Source organism: Marmota monax, unplaced genomic scaffold (genome assembly GCF_021218885.2).
Source record: "Marmota monax isolate L192 unplaced genomic scaffold, Marmota_monax_Labrador192_F-V1.1 WCK01_AAM20220418_F8-fsc00145, whole genome shotgun sequence".
Taxonomy (NCBI): Eukaryota; Metazoa; Chordata; class Mammalia; order Rodentia; family Sciuridae; genus Marmota; species Marmota monax.
The window spans coordinates 2,788,342-2,809,603 of NW_026695201.1; the positions used below are offsets into that span (position 1 = coordinate 2,788,342).

Sequence of the window (21,262 nt, forward strand, 5' to 3'; positions counted from 1 at the left end):
ACTCAAACTAAGAAGTTTTTTCTCAGCAAAAGAAACAATAAGAGAGGTAAATAGGGAGCCTACATCCTGGGAACAAATCTTTACTCCTCACACTTCAGATAGAGCCCTAATATCCAGAGTATACAAAGAACTCAAAAAATTAGACAATAAGAGAACAAACAACCCAATCAACAAATGGGCCAAGGACCTGAACAGACACTTCACAGAGGAGGACATACAGTCAATCAACAAGTACATGAAAAAATGCTCAACATCTCTAGCTGTCAGAGAAATGCAAATCAAAACCACCCTAAGATACCATCTCACTCCAGTAAGATTGGCAGCCATTAGGAAGTCAAACAACAACAAGTGCTGGCGAGGATGTGGGGAAAAGGGTACACTTGTACATTGCTGGTGGGACTGCAGATTGGTGCAGCCAATTTGGAAAGCAGTATGGAGATTTCTTGGAAAGCTGGGAATGGAGCCACCATTTGACCCAGCTATTCCCCTTCTTGGTCTATTCCCTAAAGACCTAAAAAGAGCATGCTACAGGGACACTGCTACATCGATGTTCATAGCAGCACAGTTCACAATAGCAAGACTGTGGAACCAACCTAGATGCCCTTCAATAGACGAATGGATAAAAAAAATGTGGCATTTATACACAATGGAGTATTACTCTGCATTAAAAAATGACAAAATCATAGAATTTACAGGGAAATGGATGGCATTAGAGCAGATTATGCTAAGTGAAGCTAGCCAATCCCTAAAAAACAAATGCCAAATGTCTTCTTTGATATAAGGAAAGTAACTAAGAACAGAGTAGGGACGAAGAACAGGAGAAGAAGATTAACATTTAACAGGGATGAGAGGTGGGAGGGAAAGGGAGAGAGAAGGTAAATTGCACGGTAATGGAAGGAGACCCTCAGGGTTATACAGTGGAGGGGGTAGAGAGAGAGGAGGGGAGGGGAGGGGAGAGGTGGGGAGGGGGGAGGGTGGATGATGGGAAAGGCAGCGGAGCACAACAGACACTAGTATGGCAATTTGTAAATCAATGGATGTGTAACTGATGTGAATCTGCAATCTGTGTATGGGGTGAAGGTGGGAGTTCATAACCCACAAGAATCAAAGTGTGGAATATGATATGTCAAGAAATTTGTAATGTTTTGAACAACCCACAATAAAAAATTAAAAAAAATAAAAAATAAAAATAAAAAAGAATTATAGTGAAAAATCACATTTGCAATTTTAACTTTTTTTAGCAGCTACATTTTAAAGATGTAGAAATAGAGAAGTAAAATTAATTTTAATATTTTATTCAACTTAATATTTTTAAATACTATCATTTCACCATGCAATTACTATGTTATTTTTATTAACGAGATATTTTACACTTTTTTGTACCAAGGCTTTGAAATCCAGCATGTGTTTTATGCTTGAAGCAGAAGCTCAATTCATACTAATCACATTTTTAAGTTCTCAATGCAGCCACACCAGATAGTACTGATTTAAATAGTCGATCCTATACGCAGTTGTAACACAGACACATATAGGTAATTTACAACTGAATCCATAGACAAATTGATGATGAATCCATGTTTGGAACATTAATTGCATGGTAATGGAATTCAGAGAATTAATATTCTTGAATTATGAATAAGTAGTTTAATAAAGAGTACCTAGTACTTATTATTATTACATGCAACTACAGAAATAGTTGTCCATATATTTTCACATTTAATGCTTTCAAGAAACACTTGTTGAAAGATATTATTGAAATACAAACAGTGAGTTTGTGCCCAATAAACTTTACCTTTCTAGTTTGCCTTTCTGATGGGCTGAGAACAAGCTAAAATCTGTATTTCCTAGACTCCCTAAAACTAGAGTTCTTAAGGTGATTTAGGTTGAGTCAATCAGGTGTACATTTTGAGGCTGAAAATAAGGCAGACACAGCAAATTTCTCTCTCTCTCTCTCTCTCTCTCTCTCTCTCTCTCTCTCTCTCTGGTCATTTCTATTTGGTAAGCACAGAGACAGGTTTTTCAGCCACAGCATTAAACAGAGATGCCATCATCCAATCTCTGCTTGTGCAAGATTGTAGAGCCCTGGGCATACATGTTGCTGGAGCAGATAGAGAAAATGCAATTTGACTCTAGAGGCAAAGACAATAGTGGTCATATCTTTCTAAGTATATAGACTTTCGAATTTTGTGGATTCTTGAAGATGGTCTTAATGGTGTACACTGTGGAGCAATCTGCATCTTAATTGTCAATAATTCAGTTCTGCAAGATGAATAATGCAGAGCCTGTTCCTCCTTGTTCTTCCTTCTGTTTCTTTCTTTCAATCATTCCACAGGCCATTCCCACAGAACCTCACAGTGATCCATCCTATAGATTATATAGATGCTGCTCAGACAGCCTGAGTTCAAGTACTACAGATAAAAGAAAAAAAATTCTAAACATTCAGAAATTTCTCACTTCAATTTTAGAGGATCAGTGGTCCAACGTGGTATACCATGATATCTCCTCCAAAGTAAACAGCAAATTGCTGTGTCTTGCATCCCCTAACATAAAAAAAAAGGAAACAACAGGTGGCCTTTTTGAATTCTGGAGGCAAGGCAGTAAACACGTAGGTATAATACTCTGGCCTTTATATTACATGAACGACTTTCCATTTTGAATAGGACCTGGAACATAAAGGGCTCTGCTGCAGATTCAGAATGCAGTGCAATCAGCCCTTGGGCTGATTTGATTCAGCAGACCATATTTTATTGGAGGTGTCAAGGGTAGGAAAAGTTGCAGTGTAGATTTTTATGACAGATTCCATGGAGTGATTCACAACACAAGCTTCTAAAGTTCTAGAGTAAAATCCTGCTATGTAAAGCAAGGAATCACACCTTTTTATATAGGAAGCTCCTGACATGTTACTGAGGCCTAGTAGACATAAAAAATATATTTGACAATAATGGGCACCAAGTGACCATGCACCTTGAATTTTTCTTCACGAGTTAGATCCTGTGGGACCATCAAAGTTATAAAGTCATTTAGGTCTAGTAACAATCCATCATCAGATCCAAATTGTGCATCAGAGATTGAACACAAGGAGACCAAAAGGCACAAGCAAGGTGCACAATCACGTAGTCTCAGCCCCATGTCGTCCACTATGGTTGTATCGGCATTACCCTTTCTCTCTTCACTCCAATGATTCCATGGAAGTTCTGCAAAGCCAGCTAGAAAGAAGAAAAGAACCCAAACTAGATTTGTGGATGAGTTGGCTCAATATGTGGGCACAAGTAAAAAAGAGATGATAACTGCATGATAGCCTCACTCAGAGGTGGTCTTCAGAAACAGTGGAGAGGAAAAGTCTCCCCAGTTAGTGAAGCTTTGGTGAGTATACCTGGTTTTTCACTTTGTATTCAATGAGAATTATGCCAACATTAGAACATATGGGCTCATGAGCAGAGCAAATAACCTAACTAGTTAGTCAGGGACCTAAAAAGAAAAAATATTGTCAGATTACCAACAAAGAAGTCTGGGGTAAAGGCATGTGGATGGTTATAGGGAAGAGCACCCGAAGTATGAAGATCTTTGCATCACCCATATGCCCTCTAGGAAAGTTATCAGTCACAGAAGACTCACAAAAAACAAAATAGGCAAAATGACTCACCCAGTTAATAATCAATCTTTTTTTAAAAAAAAAAAAAATAGAAATTGGAGAGGTAGCATTTTACCACTTAGCTAGATCCTAGCCCTTTTTATTCTTTTATCTGGAGACAGGGTCTAGCTAAATTGTTGAGACTGATCAGCCAGCCTTTGTCAGTGGCCACCCCAGTCCTGGTTTAATGGGAGCACATGCCATAGTGGAAAAGTGCAGGCTATTCTTGGCCCCAAGGACGTATGTTACCACTTACCAAGCCTTCTGTAACTACTGCCACCTCTGATTATCCAGAAATGAGCCCCAATACAGCCCTGTTTATCAATGAGACTGTTATGATTTAGAATGTCTCCCAAAAGTTCAGGAAGACATGGTCCCTAATGCAGACATGGGCAGAGGTGGAACTTTTGGAAAGTGATTCCATCATGAGGGCTCCAACCTCATCAATGGATTAATCCACTGGGTATATTGATAATTCAAACAGACTTCTGAGGGGATGTGGAAACTGTAGGCAGGTAAGATATAGTTGGAGGAAGAAGGGCACTGGGGACATGACCCTGGGGGTTACATCTTATCCCTGGCCTGTCTCCCCCACACCTCTGTCTCTCTCAACCCCTCTCTCTGCTTCTTGGGTGCCATGAGCTGAGAAGCTTTTCTGCACCACTCCCTCATGCCACAATGTTCTGCCTCACCTCCGGTCCAAAGCAACGAAACTGGCCAACTATGAACTTCATGAAACTTTTGAAAAGCCGGCCAGAATAAAACCTTCCTCCTTTGTGTTTTTGTGTGTGTTACTAATCTAACACAGAGACTAACCAGTTATTTAGTAGCGAGTTGATTACAATCAACTTTTTTCTTCATGAAAGGCTCAGCAGTTTTTTCTCACAGAAATATAGATTTACTCTAAGTGAGGTTTTTCTTTTTCTGTCTCAAGAGTCTCAACCTTTACCTGGTGAAGTCTCAACACCTATCAGGGGAGTGGTTTTGAAGTTCTAGTTGTTCTAGATCTACTAGCATAGAATACTATTCTATAAAGCATCTGACCATTGGACCCACCTATTTCATTGTCTGGTAATAAAAACAGCAAAAGAGGTGTAGGAATGGACCTATGCCTGTGGATTCACTGATGACATCACATGGAGTACAACCCAGAAACAGCCCATGTGACACAGTACTGAAATGTCCTGCTAAAGATGTAGCTCAGAATTAACACTGTCCAAGTATAGGATGTTTTCCTCCAGAATACAGTATGTGCCCTGGATCAGATACTTCTATGTGGCACTTTGTCCCCAGGGGGAAAAACATATGAAAAAAATCCCACTTGCTGTCATTCCCAAGGACCCCTTGGGAATTTGTGCTTACTGTCTGTTGTATTCTGGGCTGTGCATAATTGAAGGTGATGGTCCCCAAAAGAAGCACATTATAAAGAGGACACATCAAAGGTGAGATTGAATTACATGGTCAGCAGGAAGAGGTAGGGATATTTTACCCAATGGAAGAAGGAAGTAATACGTGTGTTACCCAGTGATCATTGAGATACCTTGGGTAAATCCTTGTCTAACTGTGATGGTGAATGGATAAGTACAGCATTCCCTATCTGCAAAGGAAATGATTATCAGGGACTCAGACATCTCAGAAATGAGGGTGTGGGTGTCATCACAAGTTAGCCATCGAAACCTTCAGAGGTGATAGCTAAGGGCAAGGGTAACTTAGAATGAATAGATGAATCAGGAAATGATTAGTTTCAGTTGTGCACACAAGCCCAGCTGCAATAATGAAGCCTATAGTTTCCCCCCACCACCAACCTCTGTCCTCTAAGTTTTTCTTCAAGGAAAAGCAGCTTAACAGATCTGAGTTTCTGAATGTATATTGAAAATGGATCCATGTGATTTAATGGGTGGATTGTGAGAAACATGAAGATACCCTGCTCATATTCCCCATTCAACAAGTACTTGTTACTTATATGTAAGGAGTGTAGAAAGCTAAGAGTCTTGAGTTGTCAACTCCTTGAGGTCCACCTGGGCTTTTGAGTCAAGGTCACACTCTTGTGTGATTCCCCTCCCCCAGCCAGGCCATGATATCATGTCCCATCCTTTTCCATCAAAACTGGATTTTTTACTAAGAAGTCATTCCTCCAATTCTCCCCATGGGAGTGGCAGGGACTTTGTCATATCTATACCATGAGCAGAAGACCCACTCTCCCTAGCCTCATTTCTCACCTTTCCCTTTCATAGGTGACACATCACAATAAATCATTTGCACTCTTAACTCCAAGTCAGATTCTGTATTCTGAAGAACCCAAATGAAACTGATAATTAGCTTGTTCATGAAGTTTATTCTTTGCCTAAAGAAAGAGCATAAATAAACCCATGCATATAAAAATATAATGTTAAAACATCATTTCTAATGAAAATAACACAAAACAAGAGGATGGTAGGTAATAACAGTGTTGTTATTGATGGACTTGGTGTTTGGATCTGAATTATTCCAAAGGGCTCATGTGTAGAAGGTTTGAACTCCAATGCTTTGGGAAAGTGATTGGATCATGAGAGCTTTGAACTCATCGGTAGATTACTCTGTTGATAGCTGATGGACTATTGGGAGGTGGTGGAGGCTGTGGGAGGTGGGACATAGTTGGAAGAAGTAGGACTGTGGAGACACGAGCTGGAAGGGTACTTCTTGTCCTCGGCCCCTTTCTCTCCCTCTCTGCTTCTTGACTGCCCTGATGTGACAATTGCCTCGCCCACATCCTTCCACCATGATGTTTCTGCCTCGAAGCCAGCTGACCGTGGACTGAAACCTTTAAAACCACGAGGTAAAACAAACCTTTCCTTTTTTTAAGTTGGTTTTCTCAGGGATTCGTCATAGCAACAACAAACTGACTACCACACAGGGCTTATAAAGCTTCTTTAAGAGAGTGGCATGTGAGTACAGACTTGAATACAGCAAAAATATATGAGATATAGGAGTAAATATGTGAAGAGACTAAGAGAGTATATTTTTGTCTTCTCCCATATTCACCACAGTTGCATCTACAAATCACCAAATTTAGTTCTGTTCATTCTAATTCTTTACTTTTCTTGGCTCAGTATCCTACCCAACCAGGAATATCAAGACATTTTGAACATGGATTCCTCCACACTCTTCCCTTAGCCTAAATATATCTCCCTATATCTTTATACCCCCTCTTAGCCTGTGACCCCCTCTTTGGAGAAGAAGAGTCTGCTTTCATGGCCAACACTCATCTTTCCATTTGTAACCGAAGACAAGCAATGTAGTAGTGTTCTCAACTGCCAAGAAAAAAATTATGCATTTCTGCCTCCGGGGAACACTGCCATTTTCACAGAGTATGAATCAGAAACTGCTGATGCTTCATAAAATAAGACAGATGAATCTCAGTGCCATATTGCCAAAGGACATGTTCAGTAGAGTGTTTGTTAATTCATCATTTAGTGAGCACCTGGTTAGGTGCCTGGTGTTAGCAGTGATAATAGAAGGATAGCTAGGACCCCAAATCTTCAGCCAACTGTCTCTGGCTATAGATTCTTAATAGGGCATATTCAGCATAGGTGACAAACTAGGAAAATGTACAAATTTGTCCCCAAATAAAGTACAAAAGTCTTACTTGAGTGGCCAGAGCTGGTTGACTTGTGCAGACGAGACATCCTTCAACCAGTCCAAGGGAAGCTGAGACTTAAGCCTTGAATTGTTAATGAAATTGTCAAAGAAGGGACAAAAAGATGATCTGAAATATAAGGACTTAGGTATTCGTACAGCCCACAGTACATTGATCCAAGGAGCTCACTCCAGGTTTTCATCTGTGTCTTTCTGAGATTGTTGGCCTTTCCTGGTGTAGGGACACTCTGAGGCTATTGCTATTCCAGTCCCAGTGGAAATAAGAGAGAGGAAAAGCAGCAATAATTCCAAAGACCTTTATGACAAAGCATACGCAGCCTCTTTGATCCACCTGTTGAAAGATACACCTGCTTCTCCTCCTCTCGTTTCCCAGGGCCAACCATCAATCATAGCTTCCCAAGAAACCCAAGAACTCCTTTTGTTTTATTTGAAGCTGATAGTTTCTTCTATTGAAAACATTTATCCTGCTTTTCACGACCTGTCACAAAATAAATAGCCACATAATAGATAACTAAGAAATATTATAGATAAAGTCTAGTATTTTCTATGTCCAAGTACATCAGAATTCAAATCTAGCTAGTTCTCTTGCCTTTGTTGTCTGGATAAATGCTGAAGGGCTGTCTCCACACACATGAACCTCTCACGACTTGCAGTTCTGGTTTCTTACACAACTTCATCCCCTATTTCAGAAATTGTGATTTCCTGTCATTGTGGAGACAATAAAACCCTTAGGAGCCATGGTGATGAACTCTTAGAAACTCTTTATCCACTTCACAATTGGATGAATTATCCTCTTTCTCTCATCAAGATCAAGTCTGCTGCTTGTTCAGAACCCAAATCTAGCACTATAAACTTTAAAATAGTTCTTTGAAGAGTATAATAATATACAATTTGAAATGTGTGCTTAGGAACAATGTATGCTCTCATCCTCAAAAAAATGTTTAAAAAAAAACATTGTGAAGTGAACAGAGAAGGAACTATTAACTTAATTTTATAGAAGAGAAATATGGAACACATTTTGGGGAATCTGTTGAAATCCAAATTTTTCTTCACTATAACTGCCTTTCCCCCATTGTGCATTATTTGATCTTCAAAACCGTTTTTCTGTAATGCAATCCTGTCTTTGATCAGAGTTGGTTGAATTAGGAAAATTGATCTGATCCCAATGGGATCATTCTGTGTCCCTCCTTTAGGAACCCAGAACTTGAACAAAAATAGAGGTTTGGGGATTGAAAATATAGAGGAGAAAATGAGAGGAGAGACAGGAAGTGGTTGGAAAAATGAAAAGAAGTTATCCACATGGACAAAAGCGTGACATCAAATTTGAGAGCTTTTGTCAGAAAAAAATAACCATCTGGATAGGAAAAAAACAGAGTTATATAGATTGCAGAGGAAAAATGCAGGCAAAATTTTGAGAAAAAGTGCTTAAACTTCCCAATTCCATTGTCTAATTTCTTCCCAGGACTGGCTACATTCTTGTCCTTGAGCTTTATAGGATGTTGCTATAACTTAACGATTATTTTTTTTTCCCTTTTCCTTGAGCTAAGCCTAATTGGTTTCTGTATTTGCAACCAACATGAAAAAAAAGACTCCAAGTGATTAAATGTATCCAAGATCGAATTGTCTGATAATGAAAACAGAAAAATGCAAACCAAAGCCCAGGTCCCTTGACTTTTATTATGATAGGTTATTGCATCCCTCCATCAAGAGGCAGTGAGAGAGAAAGGCTTGTGCAGAAAAATCAAAAGGAAGAAGACAACCCCCAAATTTAAAATTCCAAGATGACTGTAGTAGGTGGAATAGTGGTCCCCCAAAGATACATCCACACGGAACCTGGGCCTGGGACCTTAATTGGATAAAGAGTGTTTGCAGGTGTAATTAAAGATCTTAAGATGAGACCATCCTGGATTAGCATGGATCTTAAATTCAATGACAAGAGACTTTTAAAGAGAAATGGGGAAGACGTACAAAGGAGAAGTCAATATGGAGACAGAAGCAAAGACTGGAGTGATCCATCTATGAGCCAACAAGCACCAAGAATTGCCAGCAGCCACCAGAAGAAAGGAGAGGCATAGAATGGACCAACCCTGTGGGTATCTTGATTTGGGACTTCTGGCCTTCAGAACTGAGAGAATATGTTTCTGCTACTCTATTGCTGATTTGTGGTAAATTATAGTGGCCACAAGAAACTAATGCCATATTTGCAATATAAATTAATATGAAGGATTTTAAAATTAGAGAATGAGAACTTAAAAATAGTCTGGGTTTTTCCAACTGTAATATCCACATGAGAAAGTTAAGAAGTAGGAGTCACTGGGTTCTGTTTTGATCATTTAACCTTTACTTAACACATAAATTTCAGGTGAGAAACACCTGCTGAGGATAGAAAGAGGAGAAAACATTTGGCCTTAAGGAGCTGAATTGCAGTAATTTGTGAGTCTGTATTCAGGTTGGGCTGTTGAGAACCCAGCCACTGAAAGTAATTATTATTCTTACGTTTATTATTATTTTTAATTTGTTGGGTAAAGATTTATTGAAAAATTAATTGGGTTTTTTTTCTTGCTGTGGTCTCATCAGGGAAGAAATAAAACATCTTCTTTTTCCCTTCCTTGTTAACACCAACAAATATCCTACATTTTCCTAAACTATGCCCATCATCTTAAAAAATGTTTTTTACTCTGGAAGAACTTCAACTGAAGAAGAGAGAGGTAAACAGTGTTTTTCTGCAAAAAAAAAAAAAGCAGAATTATTAAGGCCACCAAATGGAATGGTTTGGAGACAATAACTTCAAAGAAAGAAGTGGGTGTCATGGCTCCGGCCTCTATAATCCCTTAGAAAAGAAACAGGAGAGAATTGGACAGATCTAAAGGACTCCACATCATAGAGATCTGCACACTCTTGCACAACACCCCATAAGGAAAAAGAACTCAGAGAAAAAAGTTGTATGAGTGCCCGTGGAGACCAAATCTTGTAAAATGGAGTAATTATGTATTATTCTGCTGTAGTTATAATCTGTAAGGGCATATTTTTATTTGTGGTTGAATAAATAGACCATGGTGCATGAGCTTTTCTTTCCTTCTCTCTGTATCTCTAAAAAAGAACATGTACCATTTACTTGCAACTAGAGTAACACACGGTTGATTGGTTCATTTGCAACTTTAGTGAAAAAATCCATTTTCTATAATGTATATTTTATAGATAAAATGAACAATATATGCTTTGTATGCTTCCCACGTGATGACAACATCTCACGGTGATTACATAGCACTTGAGAACTTAATGAAGGGTTATGCTAGGAGCAACATGTAACAAGTAGCTCCAGAGAAACTTTTGAATATCTCAGGAGGCTTCTTGCTTTTCCTTAACAAACAGAAATAGAGCCTCTATGCATTCAAATTGCCTTCTTCAGAAAAGGAGTACCATGTGCTTCTAAGTTCATGGGATTATAAAAGTTCTCCAACACTAACCAACAAAAGTCTTCATGTCTCACCTGGCACAGAAATTGAGTGATTTCAAGATTTCAAGTTAATCCCCAAGTCTAGGCATGGAACATCATCACTATCTAAAATTTAAGTGCCCACATTTTCTTGAGTTGCATAAGCTCAAGTTCCCAGTACAACCCCATAGAGGTAAAGGAACTAACACTGAACTGCACTACTCATGGGCTTTGATGAGTGGGAAAATGATGACAGAGTTAATTTGACCTAGAGAAAGAAAGAAAAGTAAATACGGCATTTACTGTCCCAACAGATTTGTGAATTGATTCAAACCTATTGTTATTGCCCGTGGAGAAGCAATGCTTAGAGGAGATCTTGTGTTTATTACTCAAAAATAAAGGTTGAGAAAAATTGTACAATATCTACTAGAGACTCATAGTTAGGGCTTGGATCTAGGAATGCTGCCTGAAAAGCTCATGTGTTATGCAAGGCGTCAAGCTTCACAATCAAAATATTGAACATGAGAGCTGTAACCGCATTGGTGGGTTAATCCATTGGATAGATTAGTAATTCCAATTGACTGTTGGATGGTAACTATAGACAGGTGGATGTAGCTGGAGGAGACAGGTCACTGGGAGTGTGATCTTGGTCTATATCTGTCCCTGGACATTTTCTCTCTTCCCCTACCCTGCCTCTCTTCCTAGGTGCCATGAGCTAAAATCTTTCCTTCACTGCATAAACCTCTGAAACCAAGATCTCAAAATAAACTTTTCCTCCTCTAAGTTGTTTTCCTCAGGTACTTTGCTGACAGCAATGAAAAGCTGATTAACACACTCATCTTTAATCTCCTGTAATGATTTTCCATTATACTTAATAGAAACAAAAAGAGTAAAACTCCACATTATCTGCCCATAGCTTTTAAAAAGTACTCTAGCATTACTCTAGAATTTTTTTTTTTTTGGTTTTAGATCTTCTAAAAGAACACATACTTATTCAACTACCAACTCAGAAATAAAATCCTCAATAATACACAAACCAGTTGGAATTCCCTGTAATTACTTCAAGTTCTCCCAGACTCTCTCTCTTCTCACCAACAGCTCACTGGAGCAGCTTCACATCTTAGGTCTCTGTGTGTTGCAGTGGTGAGCACTGGTCACTCTGATCACAAGCAAAGTCCCTCTGGGGCTTTATGAGTAAAAGCTGGTTCTCTAGCCAGGGCCCTTCTTCTGGTTGCTGAAAACACACCATTGCAGACTTAAAACCATAACATCCCCTATTTCCTTCTATTGCTATTTTCCTCCCCTGTCATCCTAGCAGGTCTCATTTTTATGATTTAGGAATTCTGGAACCTTCGATGGATCTAAGATCTCAAGCTTCCAGACCCAAACCCTACCCCAGCCTTTGGTCAGATTACAAAATGCAGTTTCTTGATAAAATAGCACTTGCCTTGAACACAGAAAATGGATGACAATAAGATACTGAGAAGTCTCTACTGCCTAGCCCTTTAAAAATATTTATTGGGTATTTATTGATCTGTTTGTAAATAAATTTACTGGGCATATTTGTTATAAGCAAAGAACAAAATGGACAAAGTCCTTGCTGTTATTTTCATAGGTAGAGACAGAAAATAAATATTCAACAGACAAATATATGGTATTTCAGATGTGGAGAAAAGACAAATTAAGGCAAAGAAAGTGAAGAGTGCTAAGAGGGGGATTCATATTTTATACAGACTAGTTCAAGAAGGTATTTCAATCAGAACACTTTGCAGCAGAAATTTCAAGGAATGAAGGAGCCAACAATGCAGAATGATCAAAGAACATTCTAGAAGAACCAGAGAATCACTTCAAAGACTTATGGCAGAAGTGTACTTAGCACACTGGAGGAATAGCAAAAAAAGCTGCTGTGGGTGGAACTGAATCTTCTGGAAGCATGGAGGAGTGAATGGAGTAGGGAAGTGGCTCTCAAGTATGGCTGCACCTTAGAATCCCCTGGGGATTTTTTTTTAAACTAATGTCTAGATCCATCTACTTGCTATCATGATTGAACTTGCCTGGAAACTAGAGCCAGGACATCAAAATTATTTAAAAGGCTCCCCAGGAGATTAACCTGCAACAAATTTTATCTAGAAAAACATGGTAGGTTTGCCTCGCTGTGCTTGAGCCCACAGAGGGTCAGTACCTTTAACACAGGGTGAGATCAATACCTGTGGTTGTTCTGTGGCCAGTTCTACTGTTTCCGATGTAAAGCAGGTACAAAGCTATGAGTTTGGTCTTTACTTAGAAATTTGGAATTAGCCTTGGTTAAAGGTTTGCCAGGTGAATGCAAAAGAAAGAGACACAAGTGAATAGAGACTATGCAAGAGAGTTATTTTTATGAGGGACCATGAGTGTAAGCTGGATAAGGAGAGTTTAGGGCAGGAAGGGAGTAGGAACAGTGTTAGGATCAATGAACCCAAGTGTTTTGTGTCATAAAGTCCTTTCCTGGGAGAATGAAGAGTAAGAGAGAGAGAGAGCACTGGAAGGACATTCAGTGGTTGTCATGGAGATTTCAGAGGGGATATAGTTATTGATAATGGAATGATCTAGTGTCTGATCATAGAAGCAGGAGGTTGCAATGGAGTGAAAACAACAATTATTGGGTGATACAACAAAAGAAGGGGCCAGAGTTTGGGAAGGATAGTGGACACGGTTATCAAAATCACTAAGAATTATGTCACCGGCATTCCCTTACTGGTGGTAGTAATCTAGGAGTTAAAATATGCTGGGAGCCATTAGCCAAGTAGGTATGACAATTTCCTTGCCAGCGTACCCCATGTTGCAGTGACATTGAATGTACGTGACCTTGCTCAAGGACCAAGGCAGATTAGGGTGTTCCCGGTTTTAAGATAATCGTGTTTAGGGCGTTCCCAGTTTAGGTTCCAGGTTTAAGGTTTAAGATTATTCCTGCTGGGAATAGGGCGTATCCTGCTGCCTGAGTTCCCCTTGAGTTCTCACGGGATTCAGACAATATATTTTGGGAGACAGAAGCCCAGTGGAGGGGATTTGGGCAGAGAACGTGGATTTCCCCAGAACGTGATTGTAGACGGCTGGTGTGAGTTCGGGAATAGAGTTGCTGTTTGAATCTACAAGCTGTGTGGTGGCTCGTGATTGTGTGCCCAGCCAGACTGCGGCATTTGTGCCCAGCCAGACTGCGGCAAAAATATTCAAGAAATGGAAGAGAATAACTAGGGGTATCTACGAGTGACTACAAAAAAAAAATAAATAAATAAGGTTCAAGCAGTGAGAGCAGGAGCTTCAAAGTTGAAAGGTCTTTGAGAAAGGAGAGAAAACAGACTGCAAACAACAGTGAGGAGCAAAGCGCTCCCCTGGCCTCAAGCCCAGGAGCAAGAGGGGCAACAGGCTACCATTGGAGAAGACTGCAAAGGAAACAGCCTCAGGGGAGAGCTGGGTTTGGTGTGAGCCCAAAGGTGAAGGGAAGGGAAGGAAAGAAGTTAAAGGTATTGGAGATCTTGCTAGCGTGGGACCACAGATACTCTAGAGAAAGTATTGGGGGATTGAGAAGAGTTGGAGAGTAAGTTTTTCCAATAAAGCATTTCAAATAGTGCCTGGTAGAGAGTCAGTGCTCTGGAAGTGTCAGCTCTTACTATCCACAAGTGGTCTTCCATTTCTAAGAGTTCCACATTCACTGATTCAACCAACCATAGATTTAAATACTTGGAAAAATACCAGAAGTTCCAAAATGCAAAACTAGAAGTTGCCATGCACCGAGCACAGCACGCTATGGAGCGCACACAATGAAGGGATGGATGGGAACCCTCCTGCCGTTTCACAGATGTGACAGTCTCCTGCCTTTTCACAGATCCTCAGACTCTTTCCCGCACTCCTTGTTTGAGCATTGTTTGCCTTGAATTTTGTTCCTCTTCTGTGTAGTTAGGTCTATGATGGCTGCATCTGCACTGAACATGTGAAAACTTTATTCTCATCATTATTCCCTAAACAATACAGTGTAAGAACGACATATACAGCATTTACATTGTATTCAATATTATAAGTAATCTAGAGATGATTTAAATATACAGGAAGATGCACATAGGTTATATGCAAATGTATGTCATTGCATAAAAGGGACTTGAGCATCTGAGGATTTTGATATTCACTGGGGTTTTGGAACCAATCCCCTGTGGAAACAAAGGGACAATTGTATTATGGTGATTGATGAGGACAGGGATGTGGACCATTATGAAATTAGTTCCAATGGACTTTGGGGATGATTATACTGATGAATCTGTAATATCTGGGGAAAAGGTAAGAGTACAGATTTTTACAGAAGTCTGTGGAGTTCTGATAAATGAGAGTAAGTACAGGTCCTTAAAAAGGGAATGAAGAACTCAGCTCAACAAAATCCCATGAAGTTAAAAAAAAAAATCTATTAAGAAAAAAGAAAAAGACTTTCACCTGGGCATAGTGGTGCTCAACTGTTACTCCAGTGACTCAGGAGACTGAGACAGGAGGACTGCAACCCAGCCTCAGCAACTTAGCAAGACCCTCAGCATCTTCATAAGATTCTGTTTTAAAATAAAAATAAATAAATAAAAGGACTAGAGTATAAATTGATGGTAAAATAACCCTAGTTTTAATTCCTAGTACCAGGAAAAAAATGAATGAAAAAAGATTCACAGATATCCAAAGGAAGGAAAAGGTGGCATCAGTGGACCTGAAATTTTCAGAAATTCCTGAAATAGAGAAAATAATAGAGCAAAGTGTGTACTGTGTGATGGTTATAACTTTATATTCACTAACTCCGATATTCCTTCCTTCAAAAGATAGGACCTATGTCCCCTCCCCTGGAGTATGGTCTTTTCTTAGTGACTTGCTCTATGTAAATAGAATATACAAAAGTGGTGACATGTAACTTTCAAGGCTGGGTCATAAAGGTGTTTTGACTTCTTCCTTGTTTTCTTGGATCACTTCGAGTTTGGGGGGAATCAACTCCATGTCGTGAGGACACTAAGCAGCCCTATGAAGAGGCATACCTGGTAGGAATGAAGGGCTCTTGATAATGAACAGCTCTAACTCATCAGCCATGCTGGTGAGTCACCTGGAGCCCTCCTTAATCTGTCAGATAAGCCCAGATAAAACCTTGACCTTGGTAAGAGACTGAGCCAGAATCACCCAGCAAAACCACTCCCAATGTCCTGACCTACAGAAACTATAATACATACTAAATATTCACTATTGTTCTGAGATGGTAAGTTTCAGCATCACTAGATGGCTAATGTAATATGTTCAAGGTTTAATGTTGGATTGGATGCACGTATTTTTTAAATAGAATTTTTTACTCACTGTCTTAGCTTCCTTTGGGGGGCATTACTTTTACACCCCTCATAAGCTGGAGACATGCCAGTTTAGGACAGGATGGAGACAGGATTGGAGTAGACATCTTTCTCTTCACCCGCTTACGGAGCCTTGACTGAGAGACGTCTTATCCTGAAGCAAGCCATGTACTAGGCTCAGACAGCAGAAGGTTTATTTTTTTTAGCATCCCTCGGAGCACAGAAAAGAAACAGATTTCTTGGGATAGTAATACACAAAAGCTATACTAAGAGGCAGTCACTCTTGGCAGTATAAAAGGTCTGATTGTCTATAGATGTTTGACCCTGAGGCCGTATCATCCTGCTTCTCTTTTGTTTTGTTTTATCTCTACTAAAATTTATTGAATTTTCTTTTCAAGCTACAAAAGTAGCACCTACTTGTTGCAACAATAAAAACAAAACAACTTCCAGCACATAAAGAAAGAGCCAGCAATTTCCCCCCTTTTCTTCATTCCCAAGGTAATCAATGTTAACAGCATGTTCTGTATCCTTTTACCTCCTTCTATCTGCATTGGCAAATACAAAAATATGTAGTCTCCTTTCTTTCATTTTTTCCTAGACTGCGCCACATGCACTAGTCTGAAATATACATTTTCCTTTAAAATACATTACAGGCATCTCTTCACATGATTACAAATAGATCAAACTGATGGTTTTATGTAGCTGTAGGATATTCTATAGAATGGCTCAAAAATAATTTATTCAACTATTCTGTTAATGGTTGTTTCCAGTGTTTATGATTAAAAAATAGGGCTGGGCTGGAGGTGTAGCTCATTAGTAGATCTAGTATGTGAAAGGTCCTGTGTTGGATCCCCAGCACTGCAGAGAAAAAAATATATATGTATACGTAATATATAATTATGATGTGATTAATAAATATATGCATGTATAAATGGTTCAATAAACATCATTTTGAATATATTTCACACAGTGTTACCAACATGTCTTTACATCTTATTCCTGAGCAGTGTATGAGTCAATGAGTAATTTTTTAAATTTTATAATAATGTTTTAGGTAAGTTAAATGTTTCTAGCCTTTTGCAGTTGTACTACCATTGTATAAGAGTTTCCATTTCCCCATTCTTAATATGGTGGGAGAGATCTAAACTTCAGCAGTTTGAAGTGAAAATGGTATCCCAGTGCTGTTTTGACTTACATCCCTGTTAGACATGGAAGTTTTTTTTCCCCCCACATATTCTGAGATACTGGCCATTCTTTTGGTCTTCACAACATTTACTGAAAGAAACAACAAGAGGGTAGATGTTTTATTTCTTTTTCAATTGAGTTGAATAAATGAACTTAATTATTTAGAGCAATTGTAGGTTAACAGCAAAGTTTAGCATCAAGCACAAAGTTCCCATGTACCCCCTCCACACCCAACACAGTCTCCCCCATGTCAACGTACGTGCCACGTGACAAATCCACAGCATTGTCAGCCAAAGTCTATAGTTTACATGCGTATTCTTCTTTGTGTTCTATAATACCATAAGTTTTTTAAATTCATTTTTTACATACATGACAATAGTGGAATGCATTACACTCATTATTACCCATTTACAGCACAATTTTTCATAACTCTGTATATAAAGTATGTTCACGCCAAGTTATGCCATTATACATGTACTCTTTTTTTGCATTACAATTCTTAATACACATTTATACCATAATTTATCATATCTCTGTTTGTATATAAGGTATGTTGACACCAAATTCAAATCTTCATACATGTATTTTGTATAATGATGACCGTCTCCTTCCACCATCCTTGCTCTTCCCCTTCTCCCTCACTTTCTCTCCCAACCCTCTTCCCTATCTAGAGATAATCTTCCTCCCGTGCTCTCCCTCCCAACTCCACTTTGAGTCACCCCCTCCTTATATCAGAGAAAACATTCCGCATTTGATTTTGGGGGGATTGGCTAACTTTACTTAGCATAATCTTCTCTAACATCATCCATTTACCTGCAAATGCCATGATCTTGTCCTTTTTTAGTGCTAAGTAATGCTGGTGGGACTGCAAATTGGTGCAGCCAATTTGGAAAGCAGTATGGAGATCCCTTGGAAATCTGGGAATGGAACCACCATTTGACCCAGCTATTCCTCTTCTCAGACTATACCCAAAGGACCTAAAAACAGCATACTACAGGGACACAGCCACATCAATGTTTATAGCAGCACAATTCACAGTAGCTGAACTGTGGAGCCAATCTAGATGCCCTTCAGTGGATGAATGGATAAAAAAATGTGGCATTTGTATACCATAAAATTTGACAAATTTATAATATGTATCCACCACTCTAGTAACATATAAAATAGTTTCACTGCCCTCAAAAATCACCTGTGCTTGTTCCCTCCTTCATAACCATTGGGGGGCATTTTAAAAAATATAACTAAACCTACCAACACAGTCTTTTTAAATTAAGTTAGATTCCTTCTGAAATAGGAAGGTAGATGTGGTGGAGATGGCTCCCAGTGGCTGCAGAGGAGCTCTGTGCTGATAGTCTTCAACCAAAACCAAGATAAGTAATACATCCCATGTTACATGCTGCGGAATATCAACATCTGATGATTTTCTAGGGAAACCGAAAAGGAGACAGAAATTTAAACTGTTGGTTTAACTTGAACTGAAGTGTCACTAAGTTCACTCACACTGCAAATTCAGATATGGAGAGAAAATATAAATTCTTTATTTTGTCTATAATCTGCCTTTCAAAAAGAATCTCTCTACTCGTCGGTTAACCATTAATGCATTGCATAGATCAGTTTTGTGATTTGAATGGTTCGTTTAGGTAGTCACCCGTATTTGGAGAAAAAGGTCAGTCCCTCAGATAACCTTCCCAAGGTGGCATCTGGGTGGCAGTCAGAGGGGTGGGGGAGATAGGACTGGATCTCTGTCTCTGTCTCTCTATGTACTTACTCACTGGCTTCTAGGCCTCTCTCATCCGCCAAGAAGGAATTTAACTCAGGACCAATAAGGTCCTTGGCACGCATCATGGAAAAGAAATTTCAGTACATGCCAGTCAGAGGCACAGGGGAGTTTATTTAGGAAAGAAGATATACACTCAAGGGGAAATGTGGGCCATCTCGAGATTAGAGGTACATTTTGAGTATTTTTAGTTCTTTTAAAGAGAACTAGGTGAAGGTGGGTATAGAAAAAAAAAATATATATATATATATGAATTATATCAGTTAGTGATCTCAAGATGGTTGATGGGGGCTGGTCAGTCTCAGAATTCTCAGAATAGAGCGGTCTTCATGATCTGATCAATAGATGGCACTGGAAAGTTCCCTAAATTCTAGGCTTCTCAAAAATATTATAGCTCTCTTAATCAACTTTTGGGGGATTTAATTAACAGTGCATGGGTAAATTTACAGGAATTTGGGAGTAACAGGGCTGGAAGAGAGAGACTGGATTAGGGAGGCAAAGAACTAGAAAAGAATGTAGAAGTTTTGAATTAAAATCTCATTTCCTTGTCATTTCTTTATGTCCCCTTTCTACTTCTTATTTATTCTATCCTACCTCACTCCTGTTGTCTGGCGTTCTGTGATGACACTGTGTGTGTCAAGTTGGCTGTTCCATGGGGCCCTGATATTGGTTTCAAATTGTTCTGTAAAGGCATTTTTAGATGAAATTAACACTTCAATCAGTAGATTTTTGAGTAGAGTCCCCTCCAGAGTGTGGATGGACTCATCCAGTCAGCTGGAGGTCTTAATAGAAAAAGATTGACCTTCCTGAAAGAAGCAAACCAACTTTGGATTCAAATGGCAACTCTTCTCCAGTTCCCAGACCGCTGGCCTACTCTGCAGACTTCAAACTTGCCATTCTTCCCAGCCGTTAGCCAAATTCCTTAAAATAAATTGATGGATAGATAGATGCACAAAAAGATAGACAGGTATTGGTAGTCAGAAAGTGGGGGTCAGCTGCCTCCCTGGACTAAACCTGTTTTCAGTTTTTATCTAGACATGTGGAGATTTTATATACACATATGCACTGCAGTCTGCGGTCTGTAGCTGGAAAACAGATGATCTACTCTTTTGGTTTGAGCCATGTCTGCATGAATCATTAGCCACATTTTCCTGAGCTCAGCTGTACACCCATCTTTGAGTATGTCCAGAATCTTCATCCAAGTCTCTGGCTGGACAATCCTCTCCTGCACTCCATCCTCAGTGTAGGGCTGGTTTTCCTTACCACAAGTCTTCTGGGTTCCCAAGGCTTAGAAATGCCCTATATGTCTGCTTTCTATCTGACTAAACTGCTGCTCCATTATATTATTTAGGCTGGGCTGCCTAATCTTGTCCTGGAGACTCCTGCACCTCAGAAACCTGGGATCTTAAATCAGGTTCCAGATGGGAGTGCCTGTCCTTGACACTGCTCTTACTTTCAAATGCTCCCCTCAGGTACCCCAAATTTAATGTCCCCACATTGAATGCCAGGCTCTCTTCTATTCCTAGAGTGTTCTTTCTATCCCTGGAATGGAAAGGGAGCCAAATCTTTTTATACTTCTTCTGACTTCTCTGTTCTTTATATCGGAAATCAATCCTCAAAGAATAGCTACTAAAGGCAGAAATAAATCCTTCTCTGCACTATGGGAAATTTTTAGGATTTACTATTCCCCAAGGCTGATAGGTCACAAGTGAGATGTGTATGTGGGTGCTTCTAACAGAATTTAGTAAATTTGTTCTTAGCACAATTTGTTCTTTGCAACCTGGTTTGCAAACTTACTCAATTTTGCATCATCCTAGCACATCAGAAGCTGAATATTGTTGAGTCTCTCTCTTTGCATTCCTTCAATAGTATTTATAAGTCTTCTTCCTCATTACCACACTATCCTAGATGGAGACACAGGCCATTGAGATGATGGACGTAGTCCTAGCATATCAAAAGAGAAACAGTTGTATTATGCTCACTCTGTTCTTTTGTGAACAATAACATATAATAACTCACTTAATTCCTGTAGCCCTATGAAGTAGATACTAACACCATTCCCAAGTTGAGGAAACTGAGGCCCATGGAAATCTAAAACCCTGACCAAAGCCACAGTTATAAGCGGCTGAGTCAGAATACAAATGCAGGCAGCCTGGCTGTAACATCTATGCTATTAATCAGTCCTCTAAGCTGCCATTACATTCACTGAATTGTGTTCCCGGAATTTTTGTGTAGCATAGCACTGCTGTGAGAGTCCTAAT

The 21,262-nt window shown here is 39.3% G+C and overlaps 1 protein-coding gene and 1 long non-coding RNA gene across 2 annotated transcripts in view; both read right to left on the reverse strand.

Annotated features, from left to right (window-relative positions):
* The window catches only part of LOC124082629 (olfactory receptor 10J3-like), a 155,670-nt gene that overhangs the window by 97,915 nt on the left and 36,493 nt on the right, over positions 1 to 21,262 (reverse strand). The window lies entirely within an intron of this gene.
* On the reverse strand, positions 17,311 to 20,939 carry LOC124082633 (uncharacterized). The gene is made up of 2 exons (XR_006848446.2): positions 20,799 to 20,939; positions 17,311 to 18,648 (listed from the first exon to the last, which is right to left on the reverse strand). It is a non-coding gene; the product is annotated as an uncharacterized LOC124082633 (long non-coding RNA).